The sequence below is a fragment of the Neophocaena asiaeorientalis genome, unplaced genomic scaffold, assembly GCF_003031525.2.
Source record: "Neophocaena asiaeorientalis asiaeorientalis breed wild unplaced genomic scaffold, Neophocaena_asiaeorientalis_V1.1 scaffold251, whole genome shotgun sequence".
NCBI classification, from domain to species: domain Eukaryota; kingdom Metazoa; phylum Chordata; class Mammalia; order Artiodactyla; family Phocoenidae; genus Neophocaena; species Neophocaena asiaeorientalis.
This window is the reverse complement of record NW_020173377.1, coordinates 9,948,894-9,961,984: the sequence shown is the minus strand read 5'-3', so window position 1 is coordinate 9,961,984 and position 13,091 is coordinate 9,948,894. Positions and strand designations below refer to the sequence as shown.

General features: G+C 41.4%; 1 protein-coding gene across 1 annotated transcript in view; it reads left to right on the top strand.

The window, feature by feature from the left end:
- Positions 1-13,091, top strand: part of CADPS (calcium dependent secretion activator) — a gene marked incomplete at its 5' end in the record, with an annotated part of 468,533 nt that overhangs the window by 429,887 nt on the left and 25,555 nt on the right. The window lies entirely within an intron of this gene.

The following is a 13,091-nucleotide window of genomic DNA, read 5'->3' as shown; positions in this document are numbered from 1 at the left end:
TGAGGCCAGCTCCCTGTCCTGAGGGTGGTACCTCCCTGCCACCAGCTGTGGTGTGCAGCTGTGCAGTAAATGTATCGTTATCGCTTCAAAGATGCTTCTGTTTCTGGAAGACTAGAAGTCTTTAGCTAGCCCTGGGTTTTGGCAAACACGTTAGTTACTTGGTCATTTGCCGTTCTAAACCCAGGTGCCCCTCCTCCACTCCCCCTCTACCCACTTGAAAATTTGGGAGAAGAAGCAGGTGTACAAAGAGCAGGTACATCAGGCAGCCAGACCCAGACTGAACTTCCGAAAACAGATTTCTGAGGGTTAATAGTTATCAAGCAAACTTCCTTCCAGTGTGACTGCATCTGCCCTTCCAAAGCAAACCACTGAGGCAAAAAGAAAAAAAAAGGAATCTGCTTCAGTCTCAAATCTCCTGCCTCTTTCAGGCCAAAGCAGATGGGGCTGCCTAATTTAGCCAGATATTTTGTTTCAAGTTTCCACCGAATTTGCCAGTGTAGACCCGGCCAGAGTGCATGGAAGCCGACGTACTTGTCTCCGTGTGGCTCTAATTGTACAGCCTACTTCTGTCTCGTGAAGCGTGAGCTCCTCCTGTCCAGGTTTCCATATTTTTAGTGCCAGCTCAAACATTAATGTTTTGGTCTACTATGGAATCCATGTTTCTATATTTTTTCTGTGATTGTGTTCAGCAATTTGCATCGAGTTTGTGTGTGTGTGTGTGTGTGTGTGTGTGTGTGTGTGTTTGTTCCATGGCTAAGTGAGCTCATTGTTGGCACTGCTTAAGAGCCTGCAGCTCCTGACTTTTCTATGCTTTGTCTTCCAGCTCATTTGCTTTCCTCGTGTGTTGAAAAGGCTCCTGTCTTTTTTTTTTTTTCTTTTCTAATCATCCCCTCTCTGTGCTCAATATCGCTCTCTCCTCTGCATCACCTTTCTTCGAGAAAACCCTTCTTACTTTTTAATTCCCACCCGTCCTCTCTCGGATTAAAATGGAACTTATCTCTCATGTCAAATGTTTTATCACATTATATCAAGTGGCATGAATTAGAATCAAATAATCTTCCTGTGTACATCTTCTAGCATGGCCCACATCCACTGAGAATGCCTCATACATGCATAAAGCTCACCGGCGGGTCCTCTCCCTTCTCTGCATGCGTGCCTGTATGAAAATACCGAGCCTAGAATGTCTGGGGCCCAATCACCCAGCCAATAGGCATTGAAAACAGGCAGGCAGCACCCTCAGGTCTGCAGTTTGGAGTGTGGACACTCTGCCCATCTCCGCTGAATGAAATTCCAAGCCACAAACGTTCAAGAAGCCTGTGGGTTGTTCTTTTCAATGCCTAGGTTGCCTTCTTCTTTTCTTTTTTTTCTTTGATCAGTATCTTCTGATTCTCAGTTTTGTGTGGCCCTCGTGTGCGTGTGCGTGCGTGTTCCTGTGTGAGCGTGTGTGAATAACCCCGTGCTCTCCAAAACTTTCAAACATCTAGAACTGAATTTCACGTTCAATCTGCCATTTAGCCTGTTGTTTCATTGACAAATAACCCACCCTTCCCTCTTGATTTTTTTTTTTTTTTTAATTAGAAGTACAAGGGGGGAAAGTTTTTTTTAAGGTAGCTTTGTTGAAGGCAGCAGGGCAAATTGTCCTTTTCTGGGGCTTTTTTAAAGGGAAAGTACAACTGAATCTTTATTTAAGAGTGTAGCTTTGGCTAGCACAGATGGTAAACTGGACTTGCCCGACTGTTGAAGAACCCAGGCAAATTCAAGCCCTCTGGTCATTTATTTGAATTAATAATGAAAAAAAAATCACTAAGAATTTGTTTTTCAGGATGCAAATTATATATAGGGTCATTAAAAAATTCACAAATATGTCAAGTCCCTTGTGGAATCACACTGACCAGCGTAAAATGGCATCAGTAACATTATAAGAATCCCCACAATTTAGTCTCTTATTGTCCCAATTCTGTTTTCCCAAGGGAGTCTTAATTACCCTTCCCTGAATATCTGATTTTAAAACTTAACCATTACAATCGTTTGCTGCACGTCACTCCCATCCCGATGGAAAAAAAATTTCCAGTAGCCTATTTAGAGAGAACGAATTGAATTTCTTTGCCATTTACTTCCTTACTTCCCAAATAACCTGCTCCCCTAATTTACAGAGTATTGGTGCTAGGCAACCTAACTGATGTCGTGCAAAAAAAGTTCTTGAATCTGTCATGGATTTAAAACATTTGTCATTCGAAAAAACCCAGAGCTTCTCAAAAAGCTTCATTACCATGCAGCCCCAGTAATTTAATTCAGTACTTACTGTTTTTCTATAGTCTAGCAGCAAAACATGATTACCAACATGTTTGATTATTTTCGGCTTCTGTTTCCTCAAGCAGGGTGTTTATTTCTTTACTTACATGCTCTGGAAGGCACTCGTGTCCACCGAGCTAAATAAGGGAATCAGAATATTAAGGCAGAAGGGCGTCTGTGAAACCTCCCACCCTACATTTCTTGCTACAGTGAACTTATCCTTTCAACTTCCTTCCTAATGATAGTGGTCCTGGGGCCGGTTTCTAAACAATTGGCAGAAAGCTACTGAGAAAAACTTGTTGATCTGAGAGGTTTCTCTTCCAAATTGTTGCATTTTGATAAATGGCAAAAATGAATAATAGAAAATTAGCATTTTGAATGAGGAAAAATATATATCTCTCAAATTGTTTGCTGTTTGGAGGTTGTTGATTTTGACTCTTGTGTCATTCTCTGGCTTTTTGTTCCTGCTGGCATCTGTCATTCAGAGGCATGTTCTCAGAGCTCCTGTTGTGTTTTCAACTGTGTCTCAAAGTCTCCGTTTGATTTACCTGAGAAGTCCTTTAAGTTCTTGCTATTCGGGATTATTCCCATTTTTTTGGCCAGAGTGTACCTTGTGGAAAAGGCTGGATGGCATTAGTGTGTGTCTGTATCTGAGAATATTCGGAGTAATAGCTGGTCATTTAATGAGGACGTCTTCCGTTTTAACCAGGCCCCTATCTCAGTGTTTTCTCTCTCTCTCTCTGTCTGAGCTGGTTTTTTCTTTGCCTCGTCATTGTACTTCTGGCTGCAATTGGGTGCTTGTGGGAGATTATCGGCATAGCATTTGGGGCTCTATATTTAATGTTCTGCATTTTTATCTATTTTATTATGTAACTTAAGAGCAACTTTCCAAATTCATCTTCACCAAATTTTTTTAAACAAGCATTTTCTAGGTTGATTGTAGAAATACAGTCAGGCATAACGTTGTCTCACCAGGTCTTTTTAATGCAGTGTAAGTTTCCCTGTTTATTAATAATTGATTTACGTAGTCCTCCTATAAAATGCTAGCAACCTCTTTAGTCACGCACCTCAGAAAACAGCTAATCAGTCCAAAATTAACTGCTGATGGGAAAAGAATCCTCAAACTGTTTTTCTTGGTATTTCAGATATGCAGCTGTACATTTTTTCATCTGCATTTTTGTCATTTTTTTCCTAAAAAATGGCAAGCCATTGTAAACTGGTTTCAGTTGCTACAAAGATAACAGTTTATAATATTTGAAACAAAAGATTCAGAGGTTTAGAGCAAGAGAATATGCCGATACGTACAATAACCAGGAATCTAAACTATATTAAAGGTGCTGAATTCTTAAAAGAGAATCCGATTGCTGTCGGACTCAAGTGAGAGCTTGGCCTCTTTGAAAATTATTGCTGACTTTTAAAGAAAATATAAAACATGGAGATGAGTAATCTCCATATTCCTAAAGCAGCAGCTGAAAAGGAAAGCACGGCCCAAGAAATAACTGGAAGACAGTGATTTAAAGCTTGAGTGTCCATAAATCATGCAGATAGCTTCTCCCCCTTTCTCTGGTGATTAATTCACTATCTTCCCTGAAACAAAAACACGCTTTTTGAAATTAGAGATCAGATCATCAAGAGAAGCACCTAAGATTTCAAGGTCTAAACAAAAATTAATTTATTTTCTTTCCTCCTTGTACTTCTTGAAGACACAGACTGAGAAGAAAATCAGGATTAAAAGAGATGTGCTTAGGGTGAATTCATCTGCTTAAACCTCACAGGCTCGGCGATGAGTGATTAAAAAGCCATCTCGAACTTGGATGGCATCCACATTGGGGGTAATGCTGCATCCACACTGGCTTTCTTCGGGCCCCCGTGTTACCGTGAGCCAGGCCCAGGGAACATTTGACTGGAGATGATACGTGGATTATATAGGTCAACTATACACTTAATCTGCCTTCTGGAGGATTAAGTATTTGCAGATTGCCTCTGCATTTGGCTTCTCCGTGGCAGTTATCAGATCAGGAAAGGACCCCTCACCAAACTGCCTCGTAAGCACTTAATCAGGCAGCGCGGTCAGGTTCGGACGGGGCTGCTGCTCCGTATTCTTTGCCTTGCACAGATTTTAATTTGCTGTTCCATTATCAAATCGTATATTTGTCCACTTTATGTGTCAGCACAGTAATTGAGTGTGAATATGTCCCTTTAAAGGGGTAATTTGAAATATGAAACCTCTGCCTATGAAAATATATTTGCTGTATTTATATAAGACGCCACAGATAACCTGATCATTCATAACCTGATTAAATTACAAAAGCACTACCCATGTGAACGTGTATCGATCAAGGTAGGAGCCATCCTGCTCAAGGAAGTAAGTACAGAAGAACAGGCAACAAGGAAAGCATTACGTTATTAGGTGATATCTGTAAGGTGTATGGCCAACTGTCCAGCTGAGGGAAATTACTTTCCAAAGTACAAAAGTGGGGAGAAGTACACAAGATTCACCAATATAACAGGTTGCGGTTCTAAGGGCTGATTAAAGAAAGTCACGGCCCATGGCGTTCAAGACACTGAGACAGTCTCCTCTATAAGCAAGAAGCAGGTTTGGTTGCCCCTTCACGGGAGCTCTTGTGTAGTGAGCCTGGGCCTTGCTTCTGGAGCCTTCAGACTTCACCCTTGATCCTTACAAGCCGGGTGACCTTGGACAAGGTATTTAATCTCTCAGAGCTTCAGCTGATTCATCTACATAACAGAGATGATAATAAGCAGAACCTTCTCATGGAGTCGTCATGAGGGTGAAGCACCGCGTGCTCCTGCCAGCATCGCGCTATGGAAGCATTTGGTAAGTGTCCTCCGCCGTGGCCACCACCATCATCGCGTCGTCATCATCATCATCGCCGTCAGTGAAATGGAAAGGCTTTTCCCAGGCATCTTTTTCTTCTTGTTAAACAAAACCCCATCTCCATGCTAAGGTGCTGTAAGAATCTCGCTGTCACTTTCAGGCATTAACTCCAAGCTTGCTTAGAATTACATGACGTACAGCAGCCTAGTACCGGTTTGCTTTTGGTAAAACGTAGTTCTGAATCAAGCAGAAGAGTGATGGTTAGGGCTGGGGCTCTGAAGTAAGCCAGACAGGAGAAGGGATCCTGGTTTTGCCACTTCTGAGCTGTTTAACTTCGGGTGAATTAGTTAACCTCTCTAAGCCTCAATTTCCTCAGCTGTAAAGAAACTTACTTCTTACAGTTTTTGTGAGGACTAAATAACACAGTGGATATAGACTGGCATAGTTAAAAATTCGACAAGTCTTTTATCATCATCATCATCATCTCGTAGAAGTATTTGTTCCTTACAGTGACATTGAAATGACCTAGCCCTACCCCCTAAACAAAACCACAGTGCATGGGCAAATAAATTAGAATTGACCTTCTGAACTTGAGGAGTTGGGGGGGGAGGGGAGGATGATTAATGCCTTTTAGTATTACAGACGAATTAAATTTACATTGTAGACATTTAGAAAATACAGCTAAGCGAAAATAAGAAAAGATTACATGCCCAGCAGACATAGATTATTCCTTGAGTGTTTATCCTTTGAATCTTTTTCTATGTGCTTATATACTTGACGTATTTTTAACCAAAATAAGTGAGCAAAAATTGCTGTTTTTAAGTTAATGGTCTTGATTTTCCCTGCGAATAAGTGTTTGACTAATACACTGTCCGTATTCAAAGCTGCCCACTCGTCCCCACAGTATCCTTTATAGTTGGTTTTTGCAACCCAGGCTCCGATGCAGGGCCACGCGTCGTATCTGGTTGTGATGCGCTTTCGATTTCTTTTTACCAGCACTGGCTTTTTTCATGATCCTGACTTAAAGGGACCACCGTGCCAATTGTTCCACAGACTGGAGGAGTTTATTACTATCTAAACATAGAACTGATTTCAGGAGAAAAAAAAATATCTAGCTGAATTCAACCAAGTAGCTCTTTTGGACATAATTAGTAACTCAGCATAATTCAACCAGGGTTTTTTTAAGCTGTTCTCTGTATGTAAGGAAAAGTTCTGAAGCTAGTTTTGTTTTTGTTTTTTTTTTAAAAAAAAAAAAAAACAAAACACCTAAACAGCAAGAAATCCACAGAGGTCGGGGAACAAGTTGGCCATATGAAGAGCTACAGGGATTTTATTTCATGTACTAAGGCACAGGTGTCTGAGCTGGATGGGTCAGTCTGAGGTCCTGGTCCAGTGTTTCTTGTCTCGCTGCCACTGCTTTGGTGACATCTTGATGAGGAACTTTCACTCCCACCTGAGATCGTTAGGAAGGTTTCTTTGCTAATTCTGCTAGGATTTTCCCTGAGGTTATCAATGTGAAATTAAGCCCTTCAGTTCAGTCTGAAGCTGAGCTTTCAATACTCTTCAGATCAAACTGTAATGGAACTATGACCTCGACTCTATCCTCCTCAATTATGAGGCTACAGAGCCTTTTCTCTGGGCTGCTAGGATAGCCTTCAGAATCTGTGTGATTATATACACTAGAACAGGAAAACAAATCCGAAATGGACCAGGAAAGACAGTTAGGAAAGGAGAGACAGTTGACTTTTTTCCACCTAATTCTGAATCTCAAAGTAAATTCTGGCAGTTAAGTCCTGGGCCATGTGTCATTCCCCAAGAGTGTCATTTCTCAAGAAGAATATGGAAACTGGACAGAGTCAGAGGGAAATGAGATGTGAAAAGCCTGTCCTCACCTTGATTTGTAACATTATAAGGAATATAATACACACACACGCACACGCACACACATACGCACACACACACATCATTAGGGTTTGGGTTCTTACACGTGAACCTCAGACTCAGGACCTTTCCAAGCTGGAATTATAAAACAATCCAAGTTCACCTTCGTGACTTTTATCCTCCAGTGCCCCTTAAAGACCCAATGCCTTCATGATTTCCCTACTTCCCATCATGTAAATCTGTTTTTAGCAGATGTGCTGTTTCCTCTCCTATTAAGGTAAAGAAAACTTAGTGCTGGCCTTGTTGGGGTATTTGCAATTTTAACAAAATATTAAGCTAAAAGAATGAGGCGCTAATAATGGAAGTTTTTGATCTCTGACGTGACAGAGATCAAAGTAAAGCAAGCTCTACCAGGATGGGAGGGGATGGAAAGAGGAGCGTTTCGGTGCCTCTGATGCCCTATTGCAATGACTCTCATATTCACATATGCATCCTCTTGCCCCGTGACCTTCACACTAACAAGTAAATGATAACAATGCATTATTTTTCTTTTGGAGTCTTAGGTATAGAAACACATTTCTATTCCACATGGACAGCCTTTTCTTCATGCTTGGGCAATTTGAGTTTTCAGCAGTCGTTCATGCAGAAAAGATAAGGGGGCATTAATAGATTTGGATTAATTGTATCAAGTGGGTTGTTACCATCCAAAAGGAAGTATTTATTTTTTTTTAGTGTCATTGTTACAGATTTATATTTCAGGGCCATGTCTTCAAGTAGTTCTTTCTAACCTAGATGCTGCTTCTAAAGCCATTCACAGAGATAGGCCTCGTTTACTTTCAGGCAAACCTGAGATAAAACCAGTCTTGAATTCTCTCTGGAGCTTGTGTGCAACAAAGAGTCTTGCTAAGTGTCTTTATCAGAACAGCTTTCTGTGTTCCACGAGACATTTGGTGAATACAGTTAATTTGTTTTCTTTTCCAGTGGAGAATGTTCCAATAATCATTGTAAGAAGCCAGGCTGATTGCTCTGTTACATTAAGGTCACAGTATCCTTGCTAGCATGACCCACACAATACTTTTGTGTCTTAGAAAAGGTTTGTTTTTTCTTTCCTTACGGCAGACTTATGGCATGGAAGCAGTAAGTGACAGACTCTTACACACACACACACGTACATGCACGCACACACACACATGTACACACACAGTAGCCAAGGCACATTTTGTGGAACGAATATTATCACATTGCGTAGCAAGATACGAGGTGTACTGAATCCTCAAATACTTCCCATTATTTAACCAAGTAACTGTTTCCCTCCTTGCCAGGCTCTGTAGAGGCTACTATCAAAAGATTTCACTGTCTCTTCATGGCTAGCATCATAATCGCTTGCCCTAAAATTTTTTAATGAATGAACTTAAAATATCATCTAGGTTCTTATTATGCAAAATGTGGTCCGTCGACCCTCAGCATCAGTCTCCACCGGGGGTACAGAATCTCAGCCCTAACCCCAGCCAAAATGGATCCGAGTCTACATTTTAACAAGAGCCTCTGTTGATTCAAAGGCACAGTAAAGTTTGAGAAGTACTGGGTGAGATCAGTGACTCTCTTCTATGCCTGTGAGCCACCGTAAGAAGCGCATTTTACATTGCAACCCAGTGTGTATGTACACACATATACACACACACACATACACACATACGCACACACACACACACACACACCAGAAGTGTATAAAACAATATTTACTCTCTATATGATGCAGTCTGATATTTTCTATTCCGTCTTTCAAAAATCTTGGTGGTAACCAATGCGATGGTTTCATCACACATTGTATGACGGGTAGGTTGTAATAGGTCCCAACCCTCAGAGAGCAAAATTTCTTACCCTCGCCACTACTGACATTTCGAGGCAGTTAATTCTTGGTTGCTGGGTGCTGGCCTGTGTATTGAAAGACGCTGAGCAGCATCCCTGGCTTCTACCCGCTAGACGCCAGTAGCAGCCCCTTTTCTCAGCTTTAATGACCCAAAGTGTCTCCAGACATTCCCTGATGTTCCCTGGGAGGGGGAGGGGGGACCGAAATCACTCCTGAACCTGAAATCACTCTTGAGAACCGCTGCTCTGGATGAACCAGGAAAGAGGTATACAAGGGAGCGCTACCTCTCTGCATGTCACATGTCCCTCTGCCACCACCATCACACACACTCGATGAGTATGTGTAGCATCAGCAACGACAAAGTGACCACTTATCAACCTGGGAGTTGGCTTGGGAGCCGTACCGGTCTTGGAAGTAGATTATGTTTGGGGGGGCTTCATGCAATGGTAGGGCAAGCTGGTGAGACATCCAGGACCCTTTACCCCTCTCACCGTGTCTCCCCAGAGGAGTCCCGCTCCGAGCCATGGGAAGGAGCCGTGCGTTAGATCAGCAGGACGGATTCCCGGTTTGGCCTCCCTCAATTGGTTTGCTTTTTATGATTCCACCAGGATCTTGGTTAAAAAAAAAAAAATCGCTTCTACCAGGTGGCTACAAGTTATTTTTGTGCATCCAAAAACCTGAAAAGAGGGCTCAAGTTGAATACTTCATTCATTCCAAATTCCCAATTCAGAAGAAAACAGTTAACAGCCTCCTGTTGTGTTAAACTCCTGCCGAGTTGACTAAAAATCCAGTTAATGGAGTCTAGCGATTTGCCACCAGTACGAATATTCCTGTAACAGGAGCCTTATAATGATATGATGCTCCCTGCCACATTGAGCTGCCTTGACTGCCTTCGGCAGAATTTTTCACTCTAACCATTCCTGGACTAACAGCCATTATGCCAGCAAACCTCCGGGTCTTGCCCAGGATGGGATTATTATTAATTACCAGATCTTCATGCCAACCAGGATATAAGAGCCCCTCTCATTTTGTGTAAAAAAAAATATTTTTGAAAAGAACAAGTAATATGTAAAGTAAGCAAAGTTAAATTCATGAGTTCTCTCTCATGCAATTCTCTAAGTCACTTTTTTCTTTCCATTTGTCTTTTTTAAAAAAAAATTTAAGTTTTTTCTACAATCTTAAAGGTTACTTTCCATTTACAGTTATTACAAAATATTGGCTCTATTCCCCGTGTTGCACAATACATCCTTGAGCTTATCTTACACCCCTTTTCAGGAAGAGAACCATCACTTCCTTTTGGTCAGAAAATTCATTATTTGGCCTAGGGAGCCATCCTGTTAAAGGGAAAAGACCCAGCTATTGGGTGCCTCATTAGTTTAGGGAGTACTAGTCCAGTGTTTTTGACCCAGAGGTGATTTTGTCCCCCAGAGGACATTCAGCAATGCCTGGAGACATTTGTGGTTGTCACAAATGGAAAGGTGCTATTAGCATCTAGTGAGTAGAGGCCAGGGATGCTGCTAAACATCCTTGGATGCACAGGACAGCCCTCACAACAAAGAATTATCCAGCTCAAAATGTCAATAGTTTAAAAATCCTTCGTCTTTAATGATATGGGTAATTTGAGTTTAAATATTGGTATCAATCATGAGTATTATCTGTGGATCATTTTCTCACCAAGGGATTCCAATTTCTTTCTTTAAGAATACTCCACTTGGGAGATTTATCAGAAACTAGTCTCCAAAATCCTTTTGACAAACTTCATCCAAAGACATCTTCTTAGGGTCTAAAAAATAAAAACTGAAGAATCATTAACACCTACGTTTCTCAGCTTGAACTTAACACTCATCCATGCATAGTTCCCATGAAACTTCAGTACTTCAATAAAAACTCCGATCTTGTCAGTTAAATGTATCACCACAGCTTCCTTCTACTCGAAAGTGCCTTTTTGAGTTTTAAGGAACTGGCTCTTTTACATCAAGCAGACATTAAGAGTGTAGGCTTTGTCAAAAAAAAAAAGAGTGTAGGCTTTGTAGTATGACAGCCCCAAGGTCAGTTTCTGGGTCTGCCACTTACTAGCGGTATGACTTTGGGTTATTTACTTAATCTTATCAAGCCTTGATTTCCCCCTCCGTAAAAATGGGGATAAAAACAGTACTGAGTTCTTTGGATTAGGAAAACTAAATGAGGCAATGAATAAACCATAACGATGCTCGGAGCACATAAATTACTGCACAAATTGTCCATTCTTGCTGTCGTCTTCATCAGTAGTGGTAGTAACGTGAAAACCAACGCACATCCTTGCCTAACACTAAGGCAGGCTTTGCACAGAGAGGAGAAAAGTAGTGATACATTCCATGCCAACAGGAATTTGAAAAGCCGGAGATGAAATGGTCAGAGAATATAATAGCAAGTAACAAAGAGCCCAGGTGTGCTACAGGATCCCTAAAGAAAATCTTTTTTTTTTTAATTTTTATTGAAGTATAGTTGATTTACAATGTTGTGTTAGTTTCTGGTGTACAGCAAAGTGATTCATTTATATAGAGCGAATTTTCAGATTCTTTTCCATTATAGTTTATTACAAGACACTGAATATAGTTCCCTGTGCTCTACAGTAGGACCTTGTTGTTTATCCATCCTATATATAATAGTTTACATCTACTAATCCCAAACTCCTAATTTATCCCTAGCCCACTCCCGTTCCCCTTTGGTAACCATAAGTTTGTTTTCTGTGTATGTGAGTCTGTCTCTGTTTTGTAAATAAGTCCATTTGTATCCTATTTTAGATCCCACACATAAGTGATGTCATATGATGTTTGTCTTTGTCTGACTTACTGCGCTTAGTATGAGAAACTCTAGGTCCATCCATGTTACTGCACATGGCATCATTTCATTCTTTTCTATGGCTGAGTAATATTCCATTGTGTATATATACCACATCCTCTTTATCCATTCATCTGTCGATGGACTCTTAGGTTGCTTCCATGTCTTGGCTATTCTAAATAGTGCTGCTGTTAACATTGGGGTGCATGTATCTTTTCGAATTAGAGTTTTTCTCTGGGTATATGCCCAGGAGTGGGATTGTTGGATCATATGGTAGCTCTATTTTTAGTTTTTTAAGGAACCTCCATACTATTTTCCACAGTGGCTGCACCAGTTTACATTCCCACCAACAGTGTAGGAGGGTTCCCTTAAGAAAATCTGCTTTAAGACAGAACAAAGTCCCACTGGGATGGAGCCCCAGAGATAGTGCCCCAGAGGAGGCAGCCTGGGGCAGACATCTAGGATTTGGGGAAGAGGAAGAGACAGGGTTCTATGTTTAGGTACTCTGCAGGGAGACATTATCGCTTCCTCCGGGAGCGTCCCTCACTCACCAACACGGTAGCTTCAGCAGCCTCGGCCGGACTGTGCTTTGTAGAGGTCCTTTCAGAACTTAAACAGGTGATGGCTTCACCCGGGTTATCGTGATTCCAATCTACGCACCTGGATATTTGCTTTGTCGGCATTTATCTGCTCCGTAATCTTAAGGGCTAAATTCTTTCTATATTAACAGGTATTGTTTTGTCTTTTCATATGTGCTTCTTTTTTTTTTTTTTAAGAGGATTACTTTTTTAATATATAAATTTACTTATTTATTTATTTATCTTTGGCTCCGTTGGGTCTCTGTTGCTGCGCGTGGGCTTTCTGTAGTTGCATCGAGTGGGGGCTACTCTTTGTTGCGGTGCGCAGGCTTCTCATTGCGGTGGCTTCTCATCTTGCGGATCGTGGGCTCTAGGCGCGCAGGCTTCAGTAGGTGTAGCACGCGGGCTCAGTAGATGTGGCTCACGGGCTCTAGAGCGCAGGCTCAGTAGTTGTGGCGCACAGGCTTAGTTGCTCTGCGGCATGTGGGATCTTCCCGGACCAGGGCTCGAACCTGTGTCCCCTGCATTGGCAGGCTGATTCTTAACCACTGCGCTACCAGGGAAGTCCCTAATATGTGCTTCTTAACCAGGGGTGTACATCAGAATTACTTATGTATTTTTGTAATCCATAGTTTACTCATACTTTTTTAGTTTCACCTAATGTCCTTTATCTGTTCTGGATCCTATTGATAATATCTCATTATATTTAGTTGTGTGTCACGTTAGGCTCCTCTTTGATAACGTTGTAGATTTTGAAGAATCTTGCTCAGATATATTGTAGGCTACCCCTCTGTTAATTATCTGATGTTTTTGT